Source organism: Ovis aries, chromosome 4, assembly GCF_016772045.2.
Source record: "Ovis aries strain OAR_USU_Benz2616 breed Rambouillet chromosome 4, ARS-UI_Ramb_v3.0, whole genome shotgun sequence".
Taxonomy (NCBI): domain Eukaryota; kingdom Metazoa; phylum Chordata; class Mammalia; order Artiodactyla; family Bovidae; genus Ovis; species Ovis aries.
The window spans coordinates 7,899,793-7,923,555 of record NC_056057.1 but is presented as its reverse complement, the minus strand read 5'-3'; positions in this window follow the sequence as shown (position 1 = coordinate 7,923,555).

Genomic DNA, 23,763 nt, shown 5'->3' with positions numbered 1-23,763 from the left:
ACTCATTTTCACTATATTGATTCTTCCGATCCATGAACATGGTATATTTCTCCATCTATTAGTGTCCTCTTTGATTTCTTTCATCAGTGTTTTATAGTTTTCTATATATAGGTCTTTAGTTTCTTTAGGTAGATATATTCCTAAGTATTTTATTCTTTTCATTGCAATGGTGAATGAAATTGTTTCCTTAATCTCTTTTTCTACTTTCTCATTATTCGTGTATAGGAATCCAAGGGATTTCTCTGTGTTGATTTTATATCCCGCAACTTTACTATATTCATTGATTAGCTCTAATAATTTTCTGGTGGAGTCTTTAGGGTTTTCTATGTAGAGGATCATGTCATCTGCAAACAGTGAGTTTTACTTCTTCTTTTCCAATTTGGATTCCTTTTATTTTGTTTTCTGCTGTGATTGCTGTGGCCAAAGCTTCCAGAACTATGTTGAATAGTAGCAGTGAAAGTGGGCACCCTTGTCTTGTTCCTGATTTTAGGGGAAATGCTTTCAATTTTTCACCATTGAGGATACTGTTTGCTGTGGGTTTGTCATATATAGCTTTTATTATGTTGAGGTATGTTCCTTGTATTCCTGCTTTCTTGAGAGTTTTTACCATAAATTCTCCCAGCAGTCTTGATTCCAGCTGGTGCTTCACCCATTCCAGCATTTCTCATGAGGTACTCTGCATATAAGTTAAATAATCATAGTGACAATATATAGCCTTGGCGTACTCCGTTTCCTATTTGGAACCAGTCTGCTGTTCCATGTCCAGTTTTAACTGTTGCTTCCTGACCTGCATACAGATTTCTCAAGAGGCAGGTCAGGTGGTCTGTATTCCCATCTCTTTCAGGTTTCTCTTATCCTTGAGCCACATCTTGGTCACATAGATGCTTCTCAAAATTTAATGTGCACACAAATCACTTTGGGATCTTGTGAAAGAGCAGATATTAATTCAAATCATGTAGGTGCACCAGAGGTGTTACATTTCTAACAAGCTCCAAGGTAGTGCAAATCCTCAGGTGGTCTGGTTCAAAGAACACTTTCTGTAGCAGCGAGATGACATGCTTTCTTGAGATATTCTTTTAGCACAGATGCCCAGATCATAGTTCCTGATACCAGAGGATTATTGTTTTGTGACTCCTCTTTGATAACACGAGTCTGATGGGCTAACAGTCTTCCGATGTCACAACGTTCTCACTCAAAAAATTTTTTTATTTTAGGAAAGATTATTTTGGTCAATATTATAAAAATGTGTCACATGAGTAATCAAATAGATTCAGTGAGAACAATTAGCAGAATGTTCTAAAAGTTCATTCATCTGTTTATTTAGCAAATATTGATCAAAAAATAGTCACATGCCTGGAATTTTTCCAAACACTTGTGACCCAACAGTGATTATAACAGACAAAATCCCAGCCTTGGTGGAGCTTACAAGAGAAAATATTCTGGAATTAAGTAGCAGAAATGGAGGTGAAGGGGACTGAATACATAGGCATACAGTTAGGGGTAAAATTGTAAGAATTTTCTATGTCTTAGTGTTTGATCTTTTACTGATTTACTTTGCTACTTATCTTTTGAAAATTGGTGTTTTATTAAATTTCTGATGTTTTTATACGAAGTTGAAAGTAACTCTGCTACATTTAATCATTTTCAGTTAATTTTTAAATTTTTATTGGATTTTTATTGAACAAAATTCTTTAGTATTTAAATAATGAAATATTTTTCATTCTGTGTTTGTGTTTTCTTTTTTGTTTGAAAAATCACATATTGTCCATATAATTGCAGTTATATCAAGCTTTTTGCTGCTGCTGCTAAGTCTCTTCAGTCATGTCTGACCCTGTGTGACCCCATAGACAGCAGCCCACCAGGCCCTCCCATCCCTGGGATTCTCCAGGCAAGAACACTGGAGTGGGTTGCCATTTCGTTCTCCAATGCATGAAAGTGAAAAGTGAAAGTGAATTCGCTCAGTTGTGTCTAACTCTTAGCGACCCCATGGACTGCAGCCTGCCAGGCTCCTCCTCCCATGGGATTTTCGAGGCAAGAGTACTGGAGTGGGCTGCCACCTTCACAAGCTTTTTAGTGGACTTTAAATTGTTAAACTTTCTGTAGTAACATTTTTAGGTATATTTAGTACTTGATGTATATTTATTCTTTGAATTCTCTTCATATTAATAATATTAAGCAATTAGCAGACTTCTAGTTATTATTTCTGTCTATCCTTCTGTCAGTTAATCAGTTAAGGAAGCTCTTTCAACAATTCACTGATGTGTGATTGACTCACGAGATCATTTCAATCTGTGGAGATGTGAACCTACTGTGACACAGACTACACGGCATATCTGTCAGTTAAGTTTTGGATTGAGAGGAGAGAGGCACTTGGTTGTTAATTATGTGATGTATGCTTAGGCAATTATTTACTCAATTTTAAAATAAACTTTGACTTTCTACAAGATGAACTCTTCAGAGATATAAACTGACACAGACATGTAAATATTTATGAAATTGCCTGTGTTTCAATTCAGACACCTTTTCTTAATAAATGGCTAAAGAATGAACAAGTGTACATTCTTTAAATTCTGCCATAGATGTTCAAACCAAGAGAGAAAGATCCATATGCCCACCAAGGAGAAGAGGGTGAGGAGGCAAGAAAGCATCACCAGGAGCAGGGGGCACTGGAGATGGACAGTTGCAGGCTCTTCCAGGTTGAACAGGTGTGTGGTCCATAGCAAGGCTGGTGGTGTGGAGGAAGGGGATGCTCAGGACTGTTGTCCCAGGAGAGAGCAGGAGTCAGGACAGATAGGGCACCATGCTGAGGAATGAAGCAATAATAACAGACAAGAGTAAGCATGCTGAGAAACATTCTAATGTTGTCCTAATGAAAAGATTCAACTCAGTACAGTGTCTGAGATGTCACCATTACTGTGGATGATTATTGGGGTTCCATGGGAGAGCTACTTAGATCACACACGAGATCCAGAATGCTTCCATCGGAGTCTAAGTCCCTGACTGTAATTAATCACAACTCCAAATTTGTTGATTTTTCAAAATTCCACCAGTGGATTCATTTACTCCTATGTCTTAGTGGCGTATGATTCTCAACTACATTCACAAGTAAATATTTGAATGTGCAAAATACTTAACATTTCATTTATAGTGTTATGGTGACCTGACATGGTTTACACATTGCATACACATTGTGCACACATGGTTTACGCATTGGATTGGTTACTTCAGCTGCTGTTAACTTTAACAACAATCTTGGATGGTATCACTTTCTATTTTTCTAGGAGAATTTAAAAATCAATTAGGTAACATGTTTTTCCTTTGTATTTTTAACTGATTAAAGTGTAGAAATTAGGTTGAAAATTGGTACTTGCTCTCCTCATCTAAAAAAAAATTGCAATTTCTATGAATCTATCCAAGGCATCTTTTATACCCATCTGTAAATGTTTATGATGTTCTCTTGTAGTTCTAGTGTGTCTGTATTGAGATGGAATCAAGGCTCCAGTTAGAAAACTCTGAAATATCTGTCTGGGACTTAAACTCTCTGGGAATTCCCGAAGTGAATGTCCACTCTTGGAAGGGCAAAAATGTGGAAGACTCATTAATTCTGGCCTTTTCAATAAATATTCTTAGACTTTGTTCCTGACAGATTAGGTAACAGGTACTTACCACTAAGCATGGCCATAGAGGAACTGAAAAGTTTTAATAGTAGATTTTGGCTGCATTTGTTCTTTACAGAAAGCTTATCATTTAAAAATTATTGTTAACATAGTTTTAGTTTTTTCTAGTTTATTTACTTTAATTTTTTTAATTTCTAAATTTTATCTTATATTTATTATGTTTTAACCTAAAACTTCAGAAATTCATAGAGATAAAAGATTGCTATAAAATAGAATACATGGACATATAGCTTCATCATTTATGCAAATGATGTATAAAAATCAATTTTTAGTATTAAATCTTCACATTTGCAAGTTGAGCAGCATTACTATAACAGGTGACTAGAAATGGGAAAGAATAAAATTAGTTTCAAACACAAGTATATATAGATGTATTATAAAATACTGGGGGTATATGTATACATGTAGCTGATTCACCTCGCTGTACAGTAGAAACTAATACACCGCCATAAAGCAGCTGTACTCCAATGTGTGTGTGCTTAGTCACTCAGTGTGTCTGACTCTTTGTGACCCTATAGCCTGCCAGATTCCTCTGTCCATGAGGATTCTCCAGGCAAGAATACTGGAGTGGGTTGTTGTGCCCTCCCTCAGGGATTGAACCCAGCATTATGCCCTTCCCAACCCAGGGATTGAACCCAGGAATCTGCATGGCAGGCAGATTCTTTATCATCTAAGCCACCAGGGAAGCCCCTGTACTCCAGTAAAAATTAATTAAAAGTAAATATACAACAAATTTATATAAGTAGATATATATGTATAGATAGGTAGATATATATATATTTATGATTGTTTGTGATCCCAATGTATTGTATTGAGTTAAAGACTTAAACAACAAAATTGTCAACATATAGCTTGAGTTTTATAAGTTAAAGCAAGTAGTGTATCTTACAGTATGACCCCTTGTAGAACATTAGGACAAACCACTAATTTTCACAATGTGTGTTCATGGCAAAGTTTCATCTACAAGCATCTGTAGTTACACACACACTGCACACACATACACACATATTCTATTTACAAGCTCCTTCAGAGCAATGAGCCCTGGGGTGATGTCGGGTAGAAGCTCTAGATTCAATTTCAACAACAAGCTGCACTTTCTGCCCTCACATAAAATCCAGGAAGTTTATGAAAGCATTGGTGTGTCACAATCTGTCCTGTGTTGCTTCTCTGTGGCACTCTTGGTCATGATACAGTTCAGGAGTAATTTCCCATGTGGTTCACTTTCTCAGTTTTTCAGTAGTGGCAGTGGTGTTTGACGTCCCCAAACCTATTATATGCAAAATGACAGGTGCAAGCCAATCCTGATGACTCCATTCTGAGCCTCTCTAAGTGCTTGGTTTAGGAGTAGGGGTGGGACTGACCTTGGCCATGAGTCTGAGCTGGAGGCATCTTTTTATAACTGGATGGGGCTCTTGGAGGTGTAGCAGCCAATGTTGACTGCAATGTGGGAGACCTGGGTTGGGAAGATCCCCTGGAGGAGGGCATGGCAACCCACTCCAGTATTCTTGCCTGGAGAGTTCCCATGGACAGAGGAGCCTTGTGGGCTACAGTCCTTGGGGTTGCAAAGAGTCAGACATGACTGAGCAACTAAGCACAGCACAGCACAGCAGCCAGTGTGCTGCCAGCCTGAATAAAGCAGAACCCAGGACTCTTGGTGGACTCTGGAGGGACACTGACATGACAAAGAATGAGCATTTTTATCGTGTAAACAGGATTGCATTGATGTATTTTTTGTTAACAACAGTCAAATGAGTCCTAACAAGTTGAGTAAAATTTGATTGACTATGTTGATAGTGTTCCTATTGCTGAGATCTATTAGTATCCTCCTGTACCCAGGAGCATTCAGATTTTCGCATGAAATGTTAGTCTCTGCTCTTGCTCAGAATTATGCTTTTTCCTTTAATCAGCGTTGCCATTTCTTTTTGATGGTTCCATGGCCTTGCACTCAACTTTAAGCATTGTTCATAGATGCCCCTGCATTTGTTATTGTCATTGGTCAATGTCACAGTTGTATTGGGTTTCTGCTGCTGCTGCTGTTAAGTCACTTCAGTCATGTCCGACTCTGTGCGACCCCATAGACGGCAGCTCACCAGGCTCCCCTGTCCCTGGGATTCTCCAGGCAGGAGTACAGGAATGGGGTGCATTGCCTTCTCATTGTGTTTCTAGTCTAGTCTAAACCAGAGCTGTCCAATATAAATACATGTGTTACTCACCAGGGTTCTTTAATCACTTTGCCCCCTTCAGTTCAGTTCACTTCAGTTCAGTCTCTCAGTCGTGTCCAACTCTTTGAGACCCCATGAACCACAGCACACCATGGCTCCCTGTCCATCACCAACTCATGTCCATTGAGTCAGTGATGCCATCCAACCATCTAATCCTCTGTCATCCCCTTCTCCTCCTGCCCTCACTCTTCCCAGCATCAGGGTCTTTTCCAATGAGTCAGCTCTTTGCATCAGGTGGCCAAAGTATTGGAGTTTCAGCTTCAACATCAGTCCTTTCAATGAACAACCAGGACTGATCTCCTTTAGGATGGACAGGTTGGATCTCCTTGCAGTCCAAGGGACTCTAAAGAGTCTTTTCCAATACCACGGTTCAAAAGCATCAATTCTTCTGAGCTCAGCTTTCTTTATAGTCCAAATCTCACATCCATACATGACTACTGGAAAAACCATATCCTTGCCCCCTTAATCAATAGAAATTCATCAGAGGCCAGAACAAAAATTCAGGCAAGACTTTATTGGGGCCCCTGTTGCAGCAAGGTGGACTGAGAACAAACAAGTTCTCTTGCTTGCTTGCCAAGGGTGGGAGTGAACTAGTTCTTTACACAGGGTGAGGGCAGGGGTGTGTCCAGGCATTGAGTTTAAAGGGTGGCTTAGGTGTTTTGCCCATTCCTTTGGTGATGTTGAGTGCAGTGGGCATGCGCAGCAAACCTGCTTTGCTCCAAAACCCCTCCTTTTGCTCCAGGCTCTTCAAAAGTGGCAGTTGGGTTTTTTTTTGGTTTCTTTGTATCTTTTTGTCCAGAATTTGCCCTAACTCCCATACACCCAATTATTCTTAGTCCCATATAGTTTCTTTGTATTTTGCTGCTCAAGGAGAGGTGTATCCAGGTGTATGCACTGCTACAAAAGGGTTCCAGGTTCCAGGTTTGTCTCACAAGGAGATCTGTATATGAAATGAAAAATTTCCTAGTGGCCTCATTTAAAACAGAAACAGGGAAAATAAATTTTAATAATACGTTATTTGATTCAATAGACACAAAAAGTTGAACAACTCATGGTTTTTAGAAGAACTAGCAAAATTACTCATTGGGAAGAAGCCAACACACTGTGAAGTAGCTATTTACTAAACTATTAATTTATCACAGATACGCATATAGGCACCATTAGCTGGCTCTTGTTCAGTGTAATGATCTCAGCTCCTTCCTTAGTGTCAAGTGGGGACCGAAGTCTGGAGTCTTAACTGTCTCTGTCTTCATCATGCTCTAGGACTATGAACACAGCCCTTGGAAGCACTGGTTTTGCTCTCACATTTTATTTGTTGATTTCCACTGAGATTTGCTGGGAGCCAGCATGAGGAACTCCGCCCGTGGCAAATGTCATGAGGAAGGAGGCGCGGCATACGCAAAGGCGGGATCAAGCCTCAGGAGACCCCCTGTTCCCCAGCATCTACTCCTACTTTACTGCTTTATGCTGTCACCTATACCTCTGACTTTACAGGGGGCTGTCCCCCACCACCTCTCTCAGAGAAGGAGTTAACTTACAGCTCCAGTTAAGAAAAAATCCTGGGCGTGATGAGAGTGTTTCAACTTACAAACTCCTCTGAAAGTTCTCTAGCCTGCCTGACAGGCTCATCCAGCCACATGTGATTGTTCACAGCCTCCCAGTTGTGAGAGGCACAAGAAATTTTAAGCTTTCTAAAGACAGATTCTTTTGGGAAGTTAGAGATTATTAGTATACTGGGTTGACTAGGAATTATATGGTGAAGGGTTTTTCATTTGTTGAGCAAGTATCTGCTGCTAAAATCTCCATATTCCCTGCCCTTATAATGAATATAACTAGCATGTAGGAGAAATAAGTATTAACCTTTGATATTAATCATATTAAACTTTAGGCTAAGTAAATTCCTTTCTTAATTGTAACCCACTACACCCTCACCCTATAGGAATGCAACTTTATCTGGTACCTTTGGAGAGTGGCGCCTGGTTTAAAAAAAATCACCCCTGGAAAAAAATAAGTTTTCTGGTTGACTGACTGTTATCAGAAAGAAAGGGTCATAAAATGTTAGTAGGCCCCCTGGCCAGAAGATGATGTAAAACCCTTAAGACCTTTTATATGAAGCACCTGATTTTGATAAAGGTCAGGTCTGCTGACCCTGCATGAATCTGTACTCAACCCTATGTATAACAAAAAGTATATAAGCGAACCTGAAAAATAAAGAAAAAGGACCAGTTCCTGGAAAGACTGGTTTCCCCTGTGTGGTCTTTTCTCGTTCTCTTCTTTTCTTGCTGAATTCCCATCTGAAGCATGGAGGCTCACCATATCTACTTACTTGCCCTGGCTTCTAAGACCCACGCCAGAGGGAGTCCAAGGCGGGCACCCTCCGCTATTCAAGCGGGCACTGGTGGTCTACGTAGATGGTGCAAATTCCTTGTGTTGGAGTTTTATTGGTCTTCCACATAAACCAAGTTATTCAGCATCTTTTTCTCCACTAAATTTTCCTACTACACTCTTTCTTCCTAATCCCTCTTTTCTAATTAAATAGTTCTTTCCTAGGATGCCGACTCTGTCCCCGCTTCTAATTACCCTGGATCCACAGGGTTGGACCCCGGCAGAGATTTAGATATACTGTTTGTGTATTTGAATTTAAGACAACATGAAACACTGCTAATCTGTCTCTTTATTTTCTGAGAAGGAAAGGCACTAAGCTAATGCCTTTGGACCCCACACCCAGAATGACCCGGTTAGGTGGGCATGAACCTCTGACATGTGCCACAGACCTCAGTCTCTGAAAGATGTGACTGCAGCATTTACGTCTTCCTCCTTCATGAATTTCAGGATTTTGTCTGGTTGCTGAAGGCGGAGAGAACCTGTGTGTCTCTTCTCCAATTTATTCCTCCAGGCTGTTCATGACTTTTCATCAGAAGTGAAATATAGGTTGAAAAGAGCCCCCCTTTTTTTGTGAATGATGATGACTGCCTAAAAAATTTTGTCTTTAAATTATACATACTTCTCTGTCTTCCTCTCTTTCCCCTCCTGTTTGCAAAGACTTGAGTAATGCTGCAATTCTGGGAGTCTGGGCATTGTGGGTATCCTGCAGTGCACACAGTTTGTGCTTACATCTTCTTTATTTGAGTGCTTCCTTCCTCACTGTGGAGGAAGAGAGCAGTTAGAGACCTCCTTTGTTGAAGAATGAGCATTATAATTTTTTATATTTTATTTTTTATTAATTTGTATTGGAGTATAAATGCTTTACTATGTTGTTAGTTTCTGCTATATAGCAAAGTGAATCAGCTATATGTATACGTGTGTGTGTTATTTGCTCAGTTGTGTCCAAGTCTTTGTCACCCAATGGACTGTAGCTCTCCAGACTCCTCTGTCCATGGAATTCTCCAGGCAAGAATACTGGAGTGGGTAGCTATTCCCTTCCCCAGGAGATCTTCCCCACCCAGCGATCAAACCCAGGTCTTCTGCATTGCAGGCCAATTCTTTACCATCTGAGCCACTAGAGAAGTCCATATGTATAAACATATATCCCCTCTTTTTTGGATTTCCTTCCCACTTAGGTCCCCACAGAGCGTTGTGTAGAGTTCCCTAAGCTATACAGCAGGTTCTCATTAGTTATCTGTTTTATACATATTAGTGTATGTAGCTGAAACTCCAGTACTTTGGGCACCTCATGCGGAGAGTTGACACATTGGTAAAGACTCTGATGTTGGGAGGGATTGGGGGCAAGAGGAGAAGGGGACAACAGGATGAGATGGCTGGATGGCATCACTAACTTGATGCACGTGAGTTTGAGTGAACTCCGGGAGTTGCTGATGGACAGAGAGGCCTGGCGTGCTGCAGTTCACGGGGTCACAAAGACTCGGACTCGACTGAGTGACTGAACTGAACTGAACTGAACTGAACTGAGTGTATATAGGTCAATCCCAATCTCCCAGGTCATCCCACTCCCGCTTCCCCTTCTTGGTGTCCATGTGTTTGCTCCTTATGTCTGTGTCTTGTTTCTGCTTTGCAAGTAAGATCATCTATACCATTTTTCTAAATTCCACGTATATGCAGTAATATAGCATTTCTGTGTCGAATTTTATTCAGAGGCTTACATTGTTAATACTTGTACAGTATAGTGCAATTTATAAAATATGTTCAGTTGTACTATTTCATTGTTATCTTTTAAGTAATTTGACTTATGTTCCACTCTCAAGCTCAAAAGGCATTAGTAAGATCAGATGGTGAGGTGTGTGTGTGTGGGTTTGTGTTTGGGATGGACCAGTGCCGGGGTCCAGCCCCGGTGGATCCAGGGTGATTCGAAGGTGGGGACGGAGTTGGCATCTTTGGAAAAATACATATTTTAACCACAGATATAGAGAGATTAGAAATGGATAGTGTAGTAGGAAGATTAGTGGAGAAAAATAGGCTGAATAACTTGGATTACGTGGACTAGCATCCATGCTCCAGATGGGAATTCAGCCAGAAAAATGGGAGCAAGAAAGAAGCGACATGGGGGAATCAGTCTTTCTGGAAACTGATCCGATTTCTTTATTTTTGGGTTTGCTTATATACCTTTTGTTACACATAGGGATGAATACAGAGTCACGCGGGGGTCAGCAGTCCTGACCTTTATCAAAATCAGGTGCTTCACATAAATGTATAAAAAAGGTCTTAGGAATATTACATCATCTTCTGGCCATGAGTGAGACTTTCTGACATTTTATGATCCTTTCTTTCTGTTAACCAAAAAACTTATTTCTTCCAAGGGTGTTTTTTCTTAAACCAGGCACCACCCTCCAAATAAAGTTACATTCCTATAGGGTGAGGGTGTAGTGAGTTACAATCAAGAAAGGAATTTATTTAACCCAAGGTTAACATGATTAGTCTTAAAGGTTAATACTTATTTCTCCTATATGCTCAAAGGTTAATACTTATTTCTTCCTATATGCTAGTTATATTCATTATATGGGTAGGGAACATGGAGATTTAGCAGCAAACATCAGCCCAACAAATGAAAATCCTTTCACTAATGCTCCCCTTAAGCTCTATTTAGTCTTAAGATATGATAAAGTTACATTTTTACATAGCAAGGACACAGTGATTTATAACAAAGTACAGTGATCTATTACAAAAGAGAAAATCCATTAACTCAAAAAGTCTAGTATTGCTAACATCAAAAACGACTGTATTTCCTTTGCTATATTCCAAATACATTGATTAATGTTTTCCCAGGTGCATAAGGATATGGAGGCCTGGTGGCAATCATTGACTCAACAAGAAGAAAAAGCCCTATGCTAATTAAGACTCTCAAAATACTCCAAAGCTCTCTGTGCTGTTTATGGTTGAGAGGTAGTAAACAATCATGTGGCAGGAGTATGGATAATCCTGTCACACAAGCTAGTCTGTCAGCAGAGAGGTTTGACCTGAGACATCCTTGTCCCACCCAGAGCAGGGTATTAGCAGCAATTATTGATACAACAAATGAAAAACCCCTCACCAATATAATTCCTAACCAACACACTATACTAATAATTTCTAACTCCCCCAAAGAATCTGCCTTTAGTAAGTCTAAAACATCTCATGCCTCTCAGATTTGGAGGCTGTAAACAATCACATGTGGCCGGACAAACCTATACAGGTGGGCTAGATAACCTTCAGAGGAGTCCGTAAGCTGAAACACTCTTGTCACGCCCAAGAATTTTTATTGCCTTGGAGCTGCACGTTTACTCCTCCGAGAGAAACGGTTATGGGGGAGAGCCCCCCGTAAAGTCAGAGGTGTAGGTGAGAGCATAAAACAGACTCTGGTTTTGGGGTTAGATGCTCAGGAACAGGGGGTTTCCTGAGGCTTGATCACGCCTTTGCGTATGCCAAGCCTCCTTCCTCATGACCTTTGCCATGGGCGGAGTTCCTCACACTGGCTCCCGGCAGACCAAGCTGGTTTTCTACCCAGGATGCTTGATTCTGGGTTTTCTCAAAGACACAATGATTTCATGTTGATTCTGTGTTTTCTCAAAGACACCATGATTTTATGTTTTTGTCCCCCTTCTATGGGCCATGGAAGGAGATGTAGACCTTCTCACTGTCTCCCCAAGCTTACAGTTTAACCACTCTCTGCAGCTTAGGGAGAGTAGGGGGAGCTGGATCACACAGAGAGTAAATAGGGCAAGTGACTGGCTCCATTGTTTCCAAGTTAACAAACATGAGTTCTTGAGCAAAGGGAAGTCTCTTGCTTTGGGAGACATCATCTCTGAGGAAGATTTGAAGTGCAGAAAAAGTCTAATAGCTGCAAAATACTATTATTGATAATATAATATTAATAATATTACTGCAATGTATTCACAACCTTACACTTTACCTTGTTGAATCATTTATGGTTTTACATCACCTTCAGAAAGCAGTACAAGGCAGGAATCAATTATCAAGAGTTTATAAATGAGAAAACTGAAGTTCTGTAATACAACCACACTTACCCACTAAGTCAGCGGTCACATGAGGATAGGACCTCAGGACCCTCTGTGGGGAAAGTCACACACTTTTTCCTCCGTGGCTATTAGTGATATGAGTGGGCAGCAACCTGCTTGCACCCACTTTTCCATTTCTCCTGTTTTCCTGTTTATTATTCCAATGCACTCTACTTTTTCTTCCTGAGACTTCTCTGATTAAGGACACCTAAATCACAAGATCAGACTCTGTCAAGCAGCCACAAATTTATTTTATTCCTACTAGAGCTGAAAACTACAGTTTCTGTTTCCTGTACCGATTTTGCAGTGGAGTTGGGCAGGTGATAAATTACTGGTACCTTGCAACCATTGGTTATGTCTGTAGGTAATGCTGGGACTCAGGGTGTGCTGTATACAATCTTCCAAAAATGCAAATGAAAGACGTGTTTGCTTTATCTTTCACCTCTGGTGTTTCATCACCCAATTCATTACAACTTTTGGCAGGAAAAAAAAACCCACAGGGAAACAAAATTTTTAAGGAAGTATTTGGAATTCTTATTTATTTATTTATTTATTTATTTATTTATTTTGGCTATGTCACATGTAGGATATTAGTTCTTTGACCAGGGATTGAACCCAGGGCATTGGCAGTGAGAGCACTGAGTATTAATCACTGGTCCACAAGGGAAAAGGTAGTGTTTGGACTATAATGTATAATAGATAACTGATAAGAATTTACTAGATAGCACAGGGAAAATAATCTAAAAACAGTTGGTATATGTATATGTATAGATGATTCAGTTTGCAGAAACTAACACATCACTGTAAATCAACTATAGTTCAATAAAAATAAAAAGGTAGTATTTGGAAATTTTTTTGCAACCTATATTTAATATGCCCTCCATAAGGAGGAAATGGAAAGGACATGTGCAAGTTTGGAGAAATATCCTGAAAAAATTAGAAGGTTAAAATGGAAAAATTAGCAGGAAAGATTTGAGAGCTCCTAATATCCACTATCAGTCTATAGCTGATAGAGTTCTGTGCTGTCATTCAGCAGAAAGACAAAGAGGAGACAACATTGATAGCAAACTGTCCAGTGGAGAATTAGAGCCCATGGAAGAAGCTGACCTTTTCTCCTCATGTTTCTATGATGTGTTCAGTCACTTGGTTGTGTCTGAGTCTTTGCAACCCCATGGACTGTAGCCTACTACTCTCTTCTGCTTATGGGATTTCTCCAGGCAAGAATACTGGAGTGGGTTGCCATTTTCTTCCTCCAGAGGATCTTCCTGATCCAGGGATTGGACCCATGTCTCCTGTGTCTCCTACATTGTAGGTGGATTCTTTACTTGCTGAGCCATCAGGGAAGCCACCATATTTCTATGTTCATCCTTAATTTATGACTGTTCTTGGACAGTCAGGTCCTCTTGGAATGTATGCATGGGCTTTTGCTAACACTTTTACCCTCTTAGGAAAATGCCACGAGAAAAGGTCTGCCATCTCCTCCAGCCTCACTTCTTCCTCCATATCAAGGAAGGATACCTCACCAGTTAGGTGAGGCTAGGGGTAAAAGTCACTTTGTATATGGAACCTCCACCCTTGTTTCATTTTTCTCTCCAACCTGCATGACAGCAAGCAACATGATTCTCATTCTTTCTATCCTGTTCCCTAAAGACCAAGGCTGTCACGATCGTCAGGGCAGCTGATTGGGTCAGTGTGCATATTCCACTAAGCCTGGATACTGGTTCCAAGACCAAGTTGGGGATCGGGAGGAGGCATCTTTTTCAACCAGATTCTAAATCACATTTTTCAGGACAGCTGTCAGTTGCTGATATTTCTACTCTCATCTAACCCTGGTTTGGGTCTGTAATTCTGAACCTAAAGGAAGAGCAAGCATTGTGACCCAGTGTCTGGGTGGAGTTGAGTTAAGAGCAGGATACAGCAGAGGGAGGGAACGCCTCCCAAGAGGTCACTGAGGCCCAGGAACTAGGCTTTTCAGGGCAACTAGGCCTTGTGAGGACCTCAGAATTTTGATGCTCATCAAGCAAATTTCAGGAGACTGGCCCTCACGTGTGGGAGGTAAAGCTTGCGGGTACCTACACTTCTTGGGCCACAAGTTTATCCCATACAGGGATATCTAAATGACATTCCTACTAGAAACAAAGATGGCTCTGTGAGCCTGGACTGGGGCAAAAGACAATGCACTGGGTGATCCTAATGGTTTGTGTTGGTAATTTTGACAACCTACCAGAGACACGGGCTTTGCAGGTGGGGCTAGTGGGAAAGAATCCACCAGTCAATGCAGGAGATGCAAGAGACACAGGTTTGGTCCCTGGGTTGGGAAGATCCCCTGGACAAGAAAATGGCAACTCTCTCTAGTATTCTTGCCTGGGAAATTCCAGGGACAGAGGAGCCTGGTGGGCTACAGTTCATGGGACCACAATGAGTCAGACACAACTAAGCAACTGAACACACAGACACACACACTTTGGAGACACAGCAATGTGGCCATGGTGAAGACAAGCCAGTAGGGTTTTGTCAGGTGTGGAGGGGTCCTCCTTTATCACCTACATCGTCTTCTCCTAGGACCTCTTTTCTTTTTCAGACACAGATGTTAAGGATATAGACTTTAGAGAAAGAAGAAACCTGGGGTGGAAAATGCCACTTTGGACATAAGACTCATATGAGCCTCCATTTGCTCACCTGAGATGTGGAGGTATAATAATCATAGTGACGTGAAGGATGAAAGAGCCTTGTAAAGATGCTTATAAAGTATACTTGTAAAGACGAAAGATACGTGTAAAGTGCAGCATCTGGATCATAGTCAGAACTATTTTTAAACCACTAGATGTCTAGTAACTGAACCCTGGGAAGTAGTCTCAGCAAGAAATTGAGTGCAGACATTGTTTAAAGAAAAGTTCTGCAGGGCAGATATGGAAAGCAAATGAAACCTCCTTTGCAAAGCATAATCATTGACTTAATCAGATATGAAAGCCAAACTCTGTGTCCTTAGGCAGAAACCATGATTGTCTTTTAACCAATATCTATCATGTGTAGCTGTGAAGGGATGAGGTCAAGAGCAGTCTTTAGGGTTAGACAGACAAGGATACAAGTTCCAGATCCCCATTTAATAAGTAAAGCTTGTGCTTCTTCAGGTTTAGGGACAATAATTCTAAGTCTTTCATAGTGTTCCTAAGGAGATTCCTTAAGAAACTAAACATAAAGTGCTGAGCCCAATTACCCAGGTATGCAGCTGGATAATTAACAACCAGTAAACACCAGTCAATCCTGAAGGAAATAAGTCCTGAATATTCTTTGGAAGGACTGAAACTGAAGCTGAAGCTTCAATACTTTGGCCATCTGATGTGAAGAACTGACTCATTTGAAAAGACTCTGATACTGGGAAAGATTGAAGGCAGGAGGAGAAGGGGACAACACAGGATGAGATGGTTGGATAGCATCACCGACTCAATGGACATGAGTTTGAACAAGCTCTAGGAGTTGGTGATGGACAGGGAAACTTGGCATGCTGCAGTCCATGGGGTCACAAAGAGTCTGACATGACTGAGAGACCGAACTGAACTGAACAATACCATGTTGTAGCAGCTATCTTGGCAGCCAAAACTACAGTCGTGCAAGCCATTGCTTCATCTCCCAGCCATCCTTCCATTTTCCCGTTCTCTTATACATACATACACCCACCCCTGTAACTATCCACTCACCCATCAATCCATCCATCCATCCATCCACTTACTCACCCATGCACCCATCCATCCTTCCATCCTTTTATCTCTACCTCCTTTTATCCTTCCATTCATGCTTCTTCAGGCACTTTGATGGGCTCAAGCAGAGACTTTACACAAAGGTTCTGGAGACACAGATGTCTTTGTGGTGACTTTGGGGACACAGGGAGGTCTGGCATCTGGACAAGGTAAGGAAGTCCTGACAGGTCATCTTTAATCAAAGCAGCTTCTTATTTGAAGGAAGGAAAAATGGTTTGAAAGTCTAGATAACTAAATTATTCTGAAGCATTCTGGGGGTATACTCCATGAATGTATTTCTGGATGGCACAGTTGCCTGGCCTGTGCTGATCTGCAGTGGTCCTTCTGTGACTGTTATGAATGATGTTTAAATACTGCAGAAATGAAACTCCTCAGAAGCTTGACACAGTAAAATTATAAGGCAAAGTTTTCTTTTTACTGTTTGTATTATGGATTAATTCAGAGCTAAAACATGAAAATCAGTGACAAAAGAAAATGTTCATTTACTCTATGGAATGGATGGGTTTACTCAGTGACAAATCTGTGAGCTGTGTTACGTGTACAGCCATATTTATCCATTGTGGTAAACTCATTGTGTTTACTCATTAGGATCACTCATCATGGGGATGATAGTCAATTTCAAAGTTTAATTTAAGCTTTATTTGCAAGCTACTTTTAATAAAACTCTTAGGGATTTTAAAAAAGTTTCCCTTTTTTTTTTTTAAAGCAGTTTTATGTTTCCAGAGAAACTGAGAAGGGACAGAGAGTTCCCAAATACCCTGTGCTTCACATATGCACAGCCTCCCCAACTGTGAACATCCTTTACCAGATGGTACATTTGTTACAATTGATGAATCTACATTGACAGATTATGTGATGCACATTCCACAGCTTATCTTGGAGTTCACTCTTGGTGTTGTATGGTCTATGGGTTTGGACAACAGTATTCATCATTATAGAATCATACAGAGTATTTTCATTGGCATGAAAATTCTCTGTGCTCAACCCATTCCTCCCGTGTCCCCCATCCCCTGGAATCCTGATCCTTTTACCGTTTCCATAGTTTTGCCTTTTCCAAAATATTATCAAGGAAATTACATAGTATGTAGCCTTTTCAAATCAGATTCTTTCACTTAGTAATATTCATTTAAATTTCCTCCTTCTGTTTGTACTCTGGTAGTTTATTTCTTTTTTTCACTGAATGATATTCCATTGTTTGGATGGACTGTGGTTTATTTACCTATTCTCCTACTGAAGGACATCTTAAGTGCTTCCCAGATTTGGCAACTGTGAATAAAGCTGCAATAAAAATCTATGTGCAGGTTTCTGTGTGAACATGTTTTCAGTTCCTCTGGGGAAATACCAAGGAGCGTGAGTGCTGGCTCCTATGGCAAAAGTACAGTTAGTTTTGTAAAAAGTCACCTGCCTGTCTTCCAGAGTGTCTGCAACATCTTGCATCCCCAATAGCCATGATGAGACTTCCTGTTGCTCCACATTCTCACCAGCATTTGGTGATGTCAGTGTTCTGGATTTTGGCCATTTTGATAGGTGTGTGGTGTGATCTTCAGTACAGTTCAGTTCAGTTCAGTTGCTCAGTCGTGTCTGACTCTCTGCGACCCCATAAATCGAAGCATGCCAGACCTCCCTGTCCATCACCAATTCCCAGACTTTACCCAAACTCATGTCCATCGAGTTGATGATGCCATTCAGCCATCTCATCCTCTGTCGTCCCTTTCTCCTCCTGCCCCCAATCCCTCCCAGCATCAGGGTCTTTTCCAATGAGTCAATTCTTTGCAAGAGGTGGCTAAAATATTGGAGTTTCAGCCTCAGCATCAGTCCTTCCAATGAACACCCAGGACTGGTTTCCTTTAGGATGGACTGGTTGGATCTCCTTGCAGTCCAAGGGACTCTCAAATGTTTTCTCCAACACCACAGTTCACAAGTATCAGATTTTCAGTGCTCAGCTTTCTTCACAGTCCAACTCTCACATCCATACATGACTACTGGAAAAACCATAGCCTTGACTAGATGGACCTTAGTTGGCAAAGTAATGTCTCTGCTTTTCAATATGCTCTCTAGGTTGATCATAACTTTCCTTTCAAGGAGTAAGTGTCTTTTAATTTCATGGCTGAAGTCACCATCTGCAGTGATTTTGGAGCCCAGAAAAATAAAGTCTGACACTGTTTCCCCATCTATTTCCCATGAAATGATGGGACCAGATGCCATGATCTTTGTTTTCTGAATGTTGAGCTTTAAGCCAACTTTTTCACTCTTCTCTTTCACTTTCATCAAGAGGCTCTTCAGTTCTTCTTCACTTTCTTCCATAAGAGTGGTGTCATCTTCATATATGAAGTTATTGATATTTCTCCCAGCAATCTTGATTCCAGCTTGCGCTTCTTCCAGCCAAGCGATTCTCATGATGTACTCTGCATAAAAGTTAAATAAGCATGGTGACAATATACAGCCTTGATGTACTCCTTTTCCTATTTGGAACCAGTCTGTTGTTCCATGTCCAGTTCTGTTGCTTCCTGACCTGTATATAGGTTTCTCAAGAGGCAGGTCAGGTGGTCAGGTATTCCTATCTCTTTCAGAATGTGTGATCTTACTGTTCTAATTTTCTTTTTCCTGATGACATATGATGTGGTGTGTCTTTTCATATTCTTATTCGCCAGGTGTGCATCCTTCTTGCTTAAGATCTTGGGTCCATTTTAAAAATGAGATTGCTTGTTTTCTTCTTGTTGAAAATTTTTTTTTAATAATTGGAGCACAGTTGCTTTATTATATTGTGTTATTTTCTGCTGTATAGCCATCAGTTCAGTTCAGTTCAGTCGCTCAGTCGTGTCCGACTCTTTGTGACACCATGAATTGCAGCACACCAGGCCTCCCTGTCCATCGCGAACTCCCGGAGCTCACTCAGACTCACATCCATCGAGTCATTGATGCCATCCAGCCATCTCATCCTCAGTCATCCCCTTCTCCTCCTGCCCCCAATCCCTCCCAGCATCACACTCTTTTCCAATGAGTCAACTCTTCGCATGAGGCGGCCAAAGTACTGGAGTTTCAGCTTTAGCATCATTCCTTCCAAAGAAATCCCAGGGCTTATCTCCTTCAGAATGGACTGGTTGGATCTCCTTGCAGTCCAAGGGACTCTCAAGAGTCTTCTTCAACACCACAGTTCAAAAGCATCAATTCTTCGGTGCTCAGCCTTCTTCACAGTCCAACTCTTACATCCATACATGACCACAGGAAAACCAGAGCCTTGACTGGATGGAATTTAGTCGGCAAGTAATGTCTTTGCTTTTGAATATACTATCTAGGTTGGTCATAACTTTTCTTCTAAGGAGTAAGCGTCTTTTAATTTCATGGCTGCAGTCACCATCTGCAGTGATTTCGGAGCCCAACGAAATAAAGTCTGCCACTGCCACTGTTTCCCCATCTATTTCCCATGAAGTGATGGGACTGGATGCCATGATCTTCATTTTCTGAATGTTGAGCTTTAAGCCAACCTTTTCACTCTCCTCTTTCACTTTCATCAAGAGGCCCTTTAGTTCCTATTCACATTCTGTCAGGGTGGTGTCATCTGCATATCTGAGGTTATTGATATTTCTCCCAGCAATCTTGATTCCAGCTTGTGCTTCTTCCAGCCCAGCATTTCTCATAATGTACTCTGCATATAAGTTAAATAAGCAGGGTGACAATACACAGCCTTGACGTACTCCTTTCCCTGTTTGGAGCCAGTCTGTTGTTCCATGTCCAGTTCTAACTGTTGCTTCTTGAGGTGCATTACAGATTTCTTAGGAGGTCAGTCAAGTGGTCTGGTATTCCCATCTCTTGAAGGATTTTTCACGTGTGATTCACACAGTCAAAAACTTTGGCATAGTCAATAAAGTAGAATTAGATGTTTTTCTGAAACTCTCTTGCTTTTTCCATGATCCAGTGGATGTTGGCAATTTGATCTCTGGTTCCTCTGCCTTTTCGAAAACCAGCTTGAACATCAGGAGGTTCGTGGTTCACGTGTTGCTGAAGCCTAGCTTGGAGAATTTTGAGCACTACTTTACTGGCATGTGAGATGAGTGCAATTGTGCAGTAGTTTGAGCATTCTTTGGCATTGCCTTTCTTTGGGATTGGAAGGAAAACTGACCTTTTCCAGTCCTGTGGCCACTGCTGAGTTTTCCAGATCTGCTGGCATATTGAGTGCAGCACTTTCACAGCATCATTTTTCAGGATTTGAAACAGCTCAACTGGAATTCCGTCACCTCCACTAGCTTTGTTCATAGCGGTGCTTTCCAAGGCCCACTTGACTTCACATTCCAGGATGTCTGGCTCTAGATTAGTGATCACACCATCAACATTATCTGGGTCATGAAGATCTTTTTGTACAGTTCTTCCTTGTATTCTTGCCGCCTCTTCTTAATATCTTCTGCTTCTGTTAGGTCCAGACCATTTCTGTCCTTTATCGAGCCCATCTTAGCATGAAATGTTCCCTTGGTATCTCTAATTTTCTTGAAGAGATCTCTAGTCTTTCCCATTATGTCCTTTTCCTCTATTTCTTTGCGTTGATCGCTGAAGAAGGCTTTCTTATCTCTTCTTGCTATTCTCTGGAACTCTGCACTCAGATGATTATATCTTTCCTTTTCGCCTCTCATCTTTTCACAGCTATTTGTAAGGCCTCCCCAGACAGCCATTTTGGTTTTTTGCATTTCTTTTTCATGGGGATGGTCTTGATCCCTGTCTCCTGTACATGAACCTCATTCTATCTATCAGATCTCACTCTATCTATCAGATCTAGGCCCTTAAATCTATTTCTCACTCCCACTGTATAATCATAAGGGATTTGATTTCGGTCATACCTGAATGGTCTAGCGGTTTTCCCTGCTTTCTTTTATCTGAGTCTGAATTTGGTAATAAGGAGTTCATGATCTGAGCAACAGTCAGCTCCTGGTCTTGGTTTTGTTGACTGCTTCTCCATCTTTGGCTGCAAAGAATATAATCAATCTGATTTCGATGTTGACCATCTGGTGATGTCCACGTGTAGAGTCTTCTCTGGTGTTGTTGGAAGAGGGTGTTTGCTATGATCAGTGCATTTTCTTGGCAAAACTTTATTTGTCTTTGCCCTGCTTCATTCCGCATTCCAAGGCCAAATTTGCCTTTTACTCCAGGTGTTTCTTGACTTCTTACTTTTGCATTCCAGTCCCCTATGATGAAAAGAACATCTTTTTGGGGTGTTATTTCTAAAATGTCTTATAGGTCTTCATAGAGCTGTTCAAATTCAGCTTCTTCAGTGTTACTGGTTGGGGCATAGACTTGGATTACTGTGATATTGAATGGTTTGCCTTGGAGACGAACAGAGATCATTCTGTCATTTTTGAGATTGCATCCAAGTACTGCATTTTGGACTCTTTTGTTGACCATGATGGCTACTCCATTTCTTCCGAGGGATTCCTGCTCTCAGCAGTAGATATTATGGTCATCTGAGTTAAATTCACCCATTCCAGTCCATTTTAGTTTGCTGATTCCTAGAATGTCGACGTTCACTCTTGCCATCTCCTGTTTGACCACTTCCAATTTACTTTGATTCATGGACCTTACATTCCAGGTTCCTACGCAGTATTGCTCTTTACAGCATCGGACCTTGCTTCAATCACCAGTCACATCCACAGCTGGGTATTGTTTTTGCTTTGGCTCCAACCCTTCATTCTTTCTGGAGTTATTTCTCCACTGACCTCCAGTAGCATACTGGGCACCTACTGACCTGGGGAGTTCCTCTTTCAGTATCCTATCATTTTGCCTTTTCCTACTGTTCATGGGGTTCTCAAGGCAAGAATACTGAAGTGGTTTGCCATTCCCTTCTCCAGTGGACCACATTCTGTCAGACCCCTCCACCATGACCCCCCTGTCTTGGGTTGCTCCGCGGGCATGGCTTGGTTTCATTGAGTTAGACAAGGCTGTTGTCCTAGTGTGATTAGATTGACTAGTTTTCCGTGAGTATAGTTTCAGTGTGTCTGCCCTCTGATGCCCTCTTGCAACACCTACCATCTTACTTGGGTTTCTCTTACCTTGGGCGTGGGGTATCTCTTCACGGCTGCTCTAGCAAAACACAGCCACTGCTCCTTACTTTGGAGGAGGGGTATCTCCTTACCACTGCCCTTCCTGGCCATACATATACATATATCCCCCCTCCCATTTGGGTCACCACAGAGCACTGAGCAGAGTTCCCTTTAGGTTCCATTAGTTATCTGTTTTATCATAGTAAGTACATATATGTCAATCCCAGTCTCCCAATTCATCTCACTCCCCTTTTCCCCTTGGTGTCTATACATTTGTTCTCTATGTCCTATTTCTACTTCTTCTATACCATTTTTATAGATTCCACATATTAAAAGTTTTTGTATATTTTAGGTAACAGTCCTTAATCAGATGTGTCTTTTCAAATACCTTATAGTCTGTGGTTTATCTTCAAATTATCTTGATACCATCTTCCACAGAGTAGGAATTTTTAATTTTAATCAACCTTATCAAGTATCTTTTTCACGGATCTTGTCATTGGTCTTGTATCTGAAAAAATCATTGGCCCTGCCCAAGCTTACCCAGATTTTCTGTTATATTATCTTCTAGGCATTTCATAGTTTTTTTTGTGTTTTATACTGACATCTGTGATCCATTTTGAATTCATTCTTGTGAAGGGTGTGAGGTCTGTGTCTAGATTCAATTTTGTGTGTGTGGTTATTCAGTTCCTCCAGCATCATCTGTGTTACCTTTGCTCCTCTGTCAAAAATCAATTGGCTACATTCATGGGGATCTATTCCTGGCCTCTCTATTTGGTTGCACTGATCCGGAACTGTCTGGTCACCAGTAGCAGACTGTTTTGATTATGATAGCTTTATAGCAAGTCTTGAAGTTGAGTAGGCCAATCCTATAACTTTGTTCGCCTTCAATACTGTGTTGGCTCTTCTGGATCTTTTGCCTCCTCTCCATAAAAACTTTAGAATTACTTTTTTGATATCCATGAAATAACTTGCTAGAATTTTTATTGGGATTGAAGCTTTTAGTTACTTTTAATATCTGACATCTTATTATTATTTTTTGTCCTATTTTATATTTTCAAAATACTTTCTATTTTACAAATCTCTCTTGGCCCTCAAAGTGACCTTTCTACACAGATATATCTCCGAGAGAAACAAAATGAGGCTCAGGGGTTTGTATGAGTTCCTATAGCGAACATGTGGCAGAGCTCCCAATGCAGGTGGCCTGTGTTCCGTCCCTGGTCATGCAGGGAACTAGATTCTGCACGCTGCAGCTAAAGAACCCACATGCTGCAATTAAGACCAAACTGAAACAAACAAAAAAAAAACAAAGATGCATTGTGTTAGAATGAACTGAATTTTAATTGTACTTTTATTTTTTAAATTTTGCCGCTTTCTACACACTGATCACCTTTTATTCATGTTACGTTGGCAAAGGACTAGTTTCAGTCATTCATATTTTCAGACAGAGGCTGGATATTACCTTTAACAAATTAGATATTACTCTGATGCATGGTGGCAGCCACTGTTGGAATGCATGATGAGGGCAAGAATGTTTATTTATGCTTATTTTCTGGATTCCTGTAACAATAACTTTAAGTTGTTTTGGACCAGGAAATCACAAAGTATGTTTCTTATCATGTAATCTTTTTTTT